This window comes from Megascapheus bottae, chromosome 14 (genome assembly GCF_031878675.1).
Source record: "Megascapheus bottae isolate mThoBot1 chromosome 14, mThoBot2.hap1, whole genome shotgun sequence".
Classification (NCBI taxonomy): Eukaryota; Metazoa; Chordata; class Mammalia; order Rodentia; family Geomyidae; genus Megascapheus; species Megascapheus bottae.
In genome coordinates this window covers 27,646,053-27,654,883 of record NC_143522.1, presented here as the reverse complement: position 1 = coordinate 27,654,883, position 8,831 = coordinate 27,646,053, and the positions used below count along the sequence as shown (strand labels likewise).

At 44.7% G+C, this 8,831-nt stretch overlaps 1 long non-coding RNA gene across 1 annotated transcript; it reads right to left on the bottom strand.

Moving 5' to 3' along the window:
• Nucleotides 1-759: 759 nt before the first annotated feature.
• On the bottom strand, nt 760-5,075 carry LOC150054897 (uncharacterized). Its single transcript, XR_016537673.1, has 4 exons — nt 4,941-5,075; nt 3,410-3,443; nt 2,299-2,429; nt 760-857 (listed from the first exon to the last, which is right to left on the bottom strand). It is a non-coding gene; the product is annotated as an uncharacterized LOC150054897 (long non-coding RNA).
• Between the last annotated feature and the right edge of the window lie 3,756 nt (nt 5,076-8,831).

The following is an 8,831-nucleotide window of genomic DNA, read 5'->3' as shown; positions in this document are numbered from 1 at the left end:
GTGAAACTCCATTTTCTCAACTGGAAAGTAAAAGTAGCCTGCATTACAGCAGTGGGTCTTTTGACAGTCATGGGGTTGGGGTTCAGGCATCTCAGGTCAGGCTTGTGTTCATACTTTCTAACTTGTCACTACATCAGGCGCCAGCAACTCATGCCTAGAATCCTTGCTACTCAGAATACTGACATCTGAGGATCACAGTTCAAAACCAGACCAGACAAAAAAGTTTGTGAGTTTAAGCATTACTGTGGGCGCATATGTGTGTATGCATGCAGGCACGTGTGCGTGCGCCCGTGTGTGCGCGCAAACACACACACACACACAAATACTAAACAAGAAGGAAAGGGGGGAGGGAGGGAGGGAGGAGAAGAAGGAAGGAAGGAAGGAAGGAAGGAAGGAAGGAAGGAAGGAGGGAGGGAGGGAGGGAGGGAGGGAGGGAAGGAAGGAAGGAAGGAAGGAAGGAAGGAAGGAAGGAAGGAAGGAAGGAAGGAAGGAAGGAAGGGAAGGAGGGAAGGAGGGAAGGAGGGAAGGAAGGAAACATTGAGCCTCAATCTCTTACTTCTAAAATAGAGACTCTAGAACAAACATACATAAAATATAGACTCTGAACAAACCATTTGTAATGACAGTTAAGTTGAAATAAAAGAGACATCGCACACTGCTTTTATCCTTGTGCTGGACACATCCTATATGCTCAATAAGCACGGTGGGTGCTGTGAGTATGTAGCACTTCCAGGGTTGCTTTCGTGGAATCCCTTGCCAATACTCACACTTCATGAAAGGACTCAAAATGAACCTTAGGCTTCTCTTGCCATGATGGAGGCGGGGGAAAGGGAGGGGTTCTGTCAGGAAGCATGGCCCTGTGGGAGGAGACAAGGAGAGGCGTTTGGGTGTCAGAGATGAAATCCTTGGGGATTCACTACTGATCTTGGCTATCCCAACATGCTTTTATTTGTCTCAGACAAATGTCAGAACCTTGACTTTGAAGTGCTGACAAAACTTTTCTAAGAGTGTCCCTCCAATCCAGGAGTCACAAAGAAACAGCATCCTTTCAGCCATTCCTGTCATTTAAGGGCAGAACCCAAAGATGAAGCATGCCCCCCACTGGTCACCCCATTCCAGAGGAAATCGCCTCCCTGGGAACCTAGCTGGAGAGACATGTCCAGGTGGCACTCGGTCCCTGGAGATGACTATGACTGGCCTGCCTAGTTCCTCTCCACCTTTCCTTTGCTCCCCTCTGACTCATTTCTCTCACAGCCAAGAGGGCAAGTGCTGAGAGGTTGTTTAAAACATACACAACCCACAACCTATAATCAGCCAAAGTGGTCATTTGATCTATGTGGGAAACTGTGGTCTCTCATCGTCAGCTCCCAGGCATCAGAAAGCGACACTAGCACACCAGACAGGCCCGCTGCGAATAGAAATAAGTACTACATGGCATGGGGTGCCTGCTGGACGCCTGGTATTCCACACACACCGTCATTAGCCTTCCGGGCAGGCCCTCAGGGAGAACTGGTAGGCCGTGTCTTACAGATGAAGGAGCAGAAATCAGCAAGGTTAAAGGACTTGCCTACATCCTCCATGGCTAATCAGTGCCAAATCAGGGATGCTAGCCAGGTGGACCCTGTCCATTCAGCCATAAAGAAAATCAATTTGATGTGGTCTTGAGACCCAGAGAAAGCCACAATAGTAGGTCAAAAGGAGGAAAGGGCTCTCTTTCCACATGGACTTTTCTCAGGGTTTCAAATGTTCACTCTCTCCTTGCCAGATGTTGCTTTTTCTTTCACTGCTCTTGTCTTCTGGTAACGTTCAACAAGGCTTGCTGCTAGACATACAATGTGACATTGGTACCCTACATGCTTCCAGAAGCTCTGTTCTCACATAGACCTCCAGGTCTCACTGCCATATGTGAGAAGGACGCTGGACCCGGAGGCAAAAGGCAACTCATCTCACAACCATCTTCTTCCTTGTCTGGAACCCAGGAATTTAAAAGAACTGAAATAAATAAGAAGTTTCCATCTGCAGTGCATGATCTTTGACATCAGTAACAATTACTGTGGTTGTCATTATTGCCCTCTTTGCTTGGTCCTAAGAATTTCACCTTTACCTTGAATACCCACCAGTCTGAGGGCCCAGACCTCATGTTTCTCCATACCCCTTTTTGCTACTCAAGGTCCCTAGGCTTTCTTTATTCCCAATGATATCTGAGGAAAAAAAAATAACCTCCAATTTATTTCCGTCTTCTTTCTTGATCTCTCCAGGGATGATGGCAACAATTCTCATTTGAAGGGGTTTCCTTACCATTTATTCCAAGGTTCTGCTAAAACAGATGCAAGTGTCGTGCTCTCGGAGGCTCAAGAGATCCTCTTCCTTTACGGGAATCCGCTCTTCTCTCTGTGTCATCTGACTTCACTCACGGGAATCCTCTCCTTCTGGTAGTAGTTAAATTTAAATGTAAACAGAGGCCCTTACATTTCTAACCATATTAGAATTCCCTACATTTTCTGTGAGTATGGTGAACAGATTGAAAAAGGTTTAGGGGATCTGTGCCCTTGGACTTTTATTCATATCTTATGACCCCTTAAATGATTGCGGGGAAGTTTGTTTTTAGTTTTATAAAAATTCATGATGTGTCAAGAATAAGATGGAAAAGCCTATAAGGCATAATTGAATTTTTAAAAAAAACCTCTTAATCTACCATAGAATTGATAGGGTTTTTTAAAAATCTCACCATTACTCCTTAAGAAATCAAGCTAGAAGAACTGGTTATTAACTTGGGGAAGAGATAGATTCTTACCTCATACTGTGGGCATAGACATGAATTCTAATGGTTTTAGGAGACAAATAGCATGGCTTTAGTGAGAGAGTCCAGAAACAAATTATATATATATATATATATATATATATGCCACTAAGAGAAACACAAACTATCCCTAAATGATTTTTAAAACAATGACAAGGTAGACTACCTTTTAGGTGATTAGTGGCCAAGATTGTGTATAACAGACATTTTCTCCAGAAGAGGTGAAAGCAGCTGGAGGCTCACGCAAGCGTGGTGTTGGACAGGCTGCCTACTGGAAATACTCACAGAAAACTTCAGGATGACTGAGGCCTTTAAAAAGCTGGCTGCTTGGACTTAGAGACACATATGGAGGAAGAAGATGACACCAGATGTCTGCAAGTCAGAGTGTGGGGCCAGAAACTTGGAGGGAAGCAGAGCCATACCATCTCCCACAGCCATGAAGGGGTATATATGGCCCTGCCAGACCTGGGCCAGATCTCTGGCCTCCACAACTCTCAAGAAAAACATTTCCCATCTTGAAAACCAGTTGGGAGACATCTCCAACAAGCAGGCACAGGTCTACACCAACCTGCGAACTGGGAAGGGTTTGAAGGGGTTGGATTGCATCACCTGCTAGAAGTAGAAGACAGTCCAAGTCTTCGTTCTAAAAGAGGAGAAAGAGAGAGAGAGAGTTTATTAGTTCTGTCCAAGCTCCTGCCATCAAATTATCTGCTTTAGAATTCTGCTCTAGAGCTTTAGAGCTATTTAAGGAGTGCCTCAGTCTCCTGATCTATTCAGCGGGAAGATGCTAACTAAAGGATTGCAGTAAAGAGCAAATCACATGTGCCAGTACCTCACACTCACACCATAGCTGACATGGGTCCGTGATCAGCAAACATCAGCTCTCTGCACTAAGGAGCTTTCCCATTGAGCCAGTCTCAATTAGAACTGTTTTGTTTTGTTTTTGTTGCTGTTGTAGTTATTTACTTGATATAATTTGTCCATAGTCCCAAGAATGACAAGGGCTCTTAGAAAAGAGTTTGTTGACGAGCATCCAGTTGCCAACATTTCCCCAGGAAAAGTGTTCTCTTCACTTGGGTATTTGTTTGCAGAATCGAGTCACAACGCAAGGAAGAATGATGCCTGTGGCCAGTGAACTTCTAGACCCTAAACTCCATCCTCACGACTCTGCCCAGTACCACTAGAATATATCTCAAAGTAATCCAAATCACGGACAAGTTTGTAAAGAGAGACTTGTGATTTAGTCAGGAGGTGGGAGAAAGGGGGAGGAACCGGAGCATTTAGACTGGGGCCTGAATTGGAACCCTTATCTTTGCACAGAATAAGAGTCAGATATTGATAATATGCCTGGTCATTGAGTTCAATTTCCTCATATGCACAAAGAGGCTGCCACTTGGCAAAGACCCTGTAAAGGTTTTGCAATGAAGTTGCCGACACATGTCAAGCCCTGAATGTGGGCTGTCCTTGGCCTCCTGTCTCCTCCTGGTGAGTCTCATGTCTTGGCAGTGAAATGAAATAATATCAGGGTTTTTTTCCCCTCTCTCTTTCCATGAGACTTAGAATCATTTGAGTCCCCAGCTATCAGGCTGCAGATATTTTAGTGGCCACAAGTATGATTCAGCTTCTATAAAGAACATCCTGCTCACAAATCTCATTTTAGCAAGATTTTTATGGAAATCATATTCCAAGCTTGAGCCCTCAGGATCTTTCCCACTTGCTAGAAGTGATTGGTGCAACAGAGGTTACGTACGGGGTTTCAGGGGGGTTCAGATTTGGCAAGACTGACTGCTTTGAGCAGAAATGAAAGATGACTCACACAGGCTGAAAGGACTGGAGCCAGGGCAGGTGGGGGCTGTGCTGCCAGGCAGGCAGCTCTGGGACAGCTGAAGGCTCCACACGGAGCGGGGGGTGGGCAGCGGCCAATTTTAGCATTACCATTGTTAGGAAGGAAAGAGAAAGTATGGAGCACAAACCAAAGGACCCATTTGAGGTTCAGAAAGTGCTTGCTCCCAAATGACAGGTAGCACTGTCTCCGAACTTCCTGGCTCAAGTGACAGTCTCAGGACGGAAAATCAGATGGACTGACTTCCAGAGGAAGCTATTCTGCTCCCCAAGGACCGGGCAGGGGTCAAGACAGAACCTGTTCTGGAGAGAGAGTAGGTGACTCGCAGGTTGTAGGTAGCAAGGGGACATCAAGGAGAACATTCATGGAACACGTGGAAAGGCAGGTGGAGCTTGGAGGAGCCCAGAGCAGAGGGTAGTCATCGTTCTCCTCTTGGTCCTGAGGAGAAAGGGGTGATCCGTGAGTGAGAAGACTCCAGTGTTCACTAGCATTTTCTGCAGACACATCTGGTCACAGAACTAAGCCTTGGCCAGTGGGGACTTGTGCTGTGGGAATTCTTGGGTGGATGCTGCAATGTGCTACCTTTCCTTGTGGCTTCAACTCTCCCGTTCTATCAGCCTTAAGAAACCCATCACTTCTTACAGTGCAGGCTGTGTAATGGGCGAGCCAACCAAGTTCCTAAGTAATACAGAATGCCAGTGGAAACTCTGGAACCCCAGATTGTTTTTGTTTTGTTTTAATTAAATTATTTTGTATTACCTTTAAATGGTGATACAAAGGGGTTTCAGTTCAACTTGTCAGTTTGAAGCCCTATTTCATAAGCATAACAGGAACCCAAATGAAATAGCAAGTTTGCAAAGGCCATTGGATGAGTAAGTGGTAAAGGATAAACATACACTCTGCCCAAGGTTCTCAGACAAAGCTGAACAGTTCTCTAAGTGCCTGTCTTCTCATTCCAAGTTTTAGCTAATGATAACACATAGATTCGTGATTAAGAATTTTTTTTTAAAAAGAGAGAGCCATTATCTATCACATGAAATGTTCTGCACTGGGGCTAAACATCATGAGAAGAGGTCTCCTGCTGAAGAAATCAAACAATTTTTAAAAGGCAAATGTTTAATATCCATCGTCATTGCATTGGCTGGAGATGGAGGAGAGGTTCAGAGATCTGCTCTTGTGCCAATCATGTTTTGAACTTTATCAGTTCAGCACAACACGCTAGCTATTAGAGATGTGTTCTCCAAATTCTAGGAGTGAGGTTATCCTTTGTCCTTTGCTAATAGCAGAAAGCAGCTAGCAGCAGCAGAACTTCATTCATTCTGGGTGGCTGAGGACATGTGGGGAGGAACGGCAGACTGCAGATGAGAAAGTCAGCTGATGACCTGCTGTGAAGAGTCAGTCTCCACTCTTGAGCTGAGAAATCCAATGGACCTGAATACAAACAGACAATAAGGACCTAAAAACAACTTACTCTTCTAAATCCAAAGTGAACAACAAAGCTATAATGAAAGTATCTTTCCATTGGAAGGCAGTATTATTTCAAAAGCACTGTTAAAAGAGAATTCAGAAATGGAATCCCAACCAGCCAAGTACAAGTGTTTGTACATAGGTTCACTGAGTCTATAAACAACCAGTGTGAGAGAGGTATAGAGCAATTACAGCGAAAGATGAACACAAAACAAAACACTGGAACCTTGTGAGGCAAAATCTAATTGTAAGCCAGACCAGAAATCCCAACTTAGTGACAACAGCATCAGCTACGGAACCAGGTCTAATACATACCTGGCAAATCACATGGTCCTGATGGCCAGTGATGGTCCAACTCTTGAAGGAATTCTCCACTCAGAAATTCCAAAATTTCCTCTGCTCCCTCTCTCCCACCTGTCAGTCGGTCTTGGAATCTACCACCTTTCCTACTTCCACTATGTCATGATTTCTCAGGGTTGTTTACAGACTATAACTATCACAGTGCACCCAGTTCAGAAGGTTTATCAGATTACCAAGCTGTCCTGAGGAGACCTAAGAGATGAGCAAGTAGAGTGTCTACCTCTCATCTTGGGTTATCCTGGTTTTGTGACCTTGCCTCCCTGTTCATGCACAGAGACCCTAGGCTGAAGGCTTTCCATCTCCAAATCTAGCATTTTCCACAGGTCTTTTGCAATCCATGATGATTAAAATATAAATGTGCACCTAAGTAGATGAGTATGGAAGGATAGATGGATAGACACATGAGGTGATTATGGAAAAGAAAACTTGGGGGCTTCAGGGGAGTCTTTATCTACATGATGACATAGGATCTGCTCTTCATGGACCATGAGACATATCCCAGCCAGAACAGCGCCTGAGCTAAAGAATTAAGGGCATGCACAGTGCTGTGGCTTGCAGGAACCATATGGTGCATTGGCATTTGTGAACTAGGGAAAGCCATGGATCTGCTTGAGATAAGCATGAAGATTAGACCCAGCCTGGACCAGGAAAGACGGCAGCCATGTTTGAGAGCACTGACTTTCTGAAGGGTGTCAGTACGTACAGGGAGGGATTCTGAGGGAAGGAAGGCACCAATGGAAGCTTAGAAAGTTCACTCCTGTGGAAGAAAAACCAGAAGGCCAGGTTTAAAAAAATGGCAAGTCCTTCTCCTAAGAAAGTAGAGGTTGGTCAGATAGAGGGAGTCTAGAGGGGGAAACAGCTCATAGCCACAGCTAAACACCGGAGTAGGAGGGAGAGGGAGAGGAGGGTTTTGTGCCAGTTGGTGAAAGGGACAGTACTGGGGGACAGTGAAGCAGAGGGGAGGTTAGGGCTCCTTCTGGGAATGTGGAGTTCACGTAGTGACATCAACGAGGAGGTGTCCTACCTTAGGTTTTAAGGATCAAGCTGGATGTCTAATATGAATGCACACTGGGAAAGAATGCCACAGGTCATCAAGGAAGGAATATTTCAACAGTGGAACAAAAGAAGGCCGGTATCCTCCCTGAGTTGATCATGTGAAAAATCAATTTCCACACATGCAAGTTCACAGAGCACATTCGCAATCATTACTTTGTGGACACTCGTCCCACATTCGCACAGCCTACAGCCTAGACACCCAGGGCTATAAATATTATTGAGCTTCATCTGAGAGCCCCCAACTTGGGACAGCTGCTCTGAGATCACATAACTCTAAACCACACATACTGAACTCCACCAGGGATTGATCAAGTTTAATTTCATTATCTCCAAGTTCAATTTGTTTTGTCTTCCTAGTGTTTGACTATGAAATCCACCATATTTCTGGGTGGCTAATGCCAGGCCCAGTGGATGACTGTGCTTGGAAGATGTCAGAGAGCCTAGATGTTCAAGTCCCTGACTGCACATGGCACAAGCATACCTGGCTTGGGTTCAGCCCAGAAGATATGCTGCCGGCGATAGAGCAGATCACCCCGCTCTGTTACAGAGAAGGCTGAGCAGGGGCGACTGAGCAGGACCACAGTCCTCTCTGGGTTTCATTTTACATGAAATGGTTAGAGAACTATCACAGAAATCTGAGAGCAAAGAATGCATCAGAACTAGACCTGAGGGCAAATCCTGGCTCTTGGTTTTTCTTTTCACTGAAGTTTCTTTAGGGTGAGTGAAGAGGATTGATAGATCTTACCCAATGGTCTGTTAGCAAAGTCCAATTCTCTATGGAGAGACTCCACTACAAGGTTGAGTGTTGGTATAGACAAGTAAATCCACATGGTGAAATGGGAAAGGTGGCTGGGGCCATGGTTTTTGTGATGGGATTGCTTCCTGATGGGTCTTACCCTTGTCTTTTCCCTGAAAGACACAGGTCTTTGCACCAGATGCCTGACAGCTAGTAAATGTTCAAGGAAAAGAAAGAGCAATCCCAGGCAATAAATCAAAGGACAGTTTCCAATAAGAGAAACAGCAGAACAAAGAATACAGGAAACATTTGAAAGACCCAGAATCCTAACATAAAATAATAGTGTGTCTGGACCTATAAATAATAACATGTGCTATCAGGGAAAAATCATTTCCTTTTGATAGGCATATAAAACCAGATGAAGGAAGCAGAGCACTTGAACTTCCATCTCTTGAAATTGGCACTCACCAAAGTAATGCAGATGAGTGCCATTGCTTGACAGTAATGCACATTGAGAAACAGTCCAAATGCAGTGAAATTGATGATGGCTAATTGTGCAGAGGTTCTCT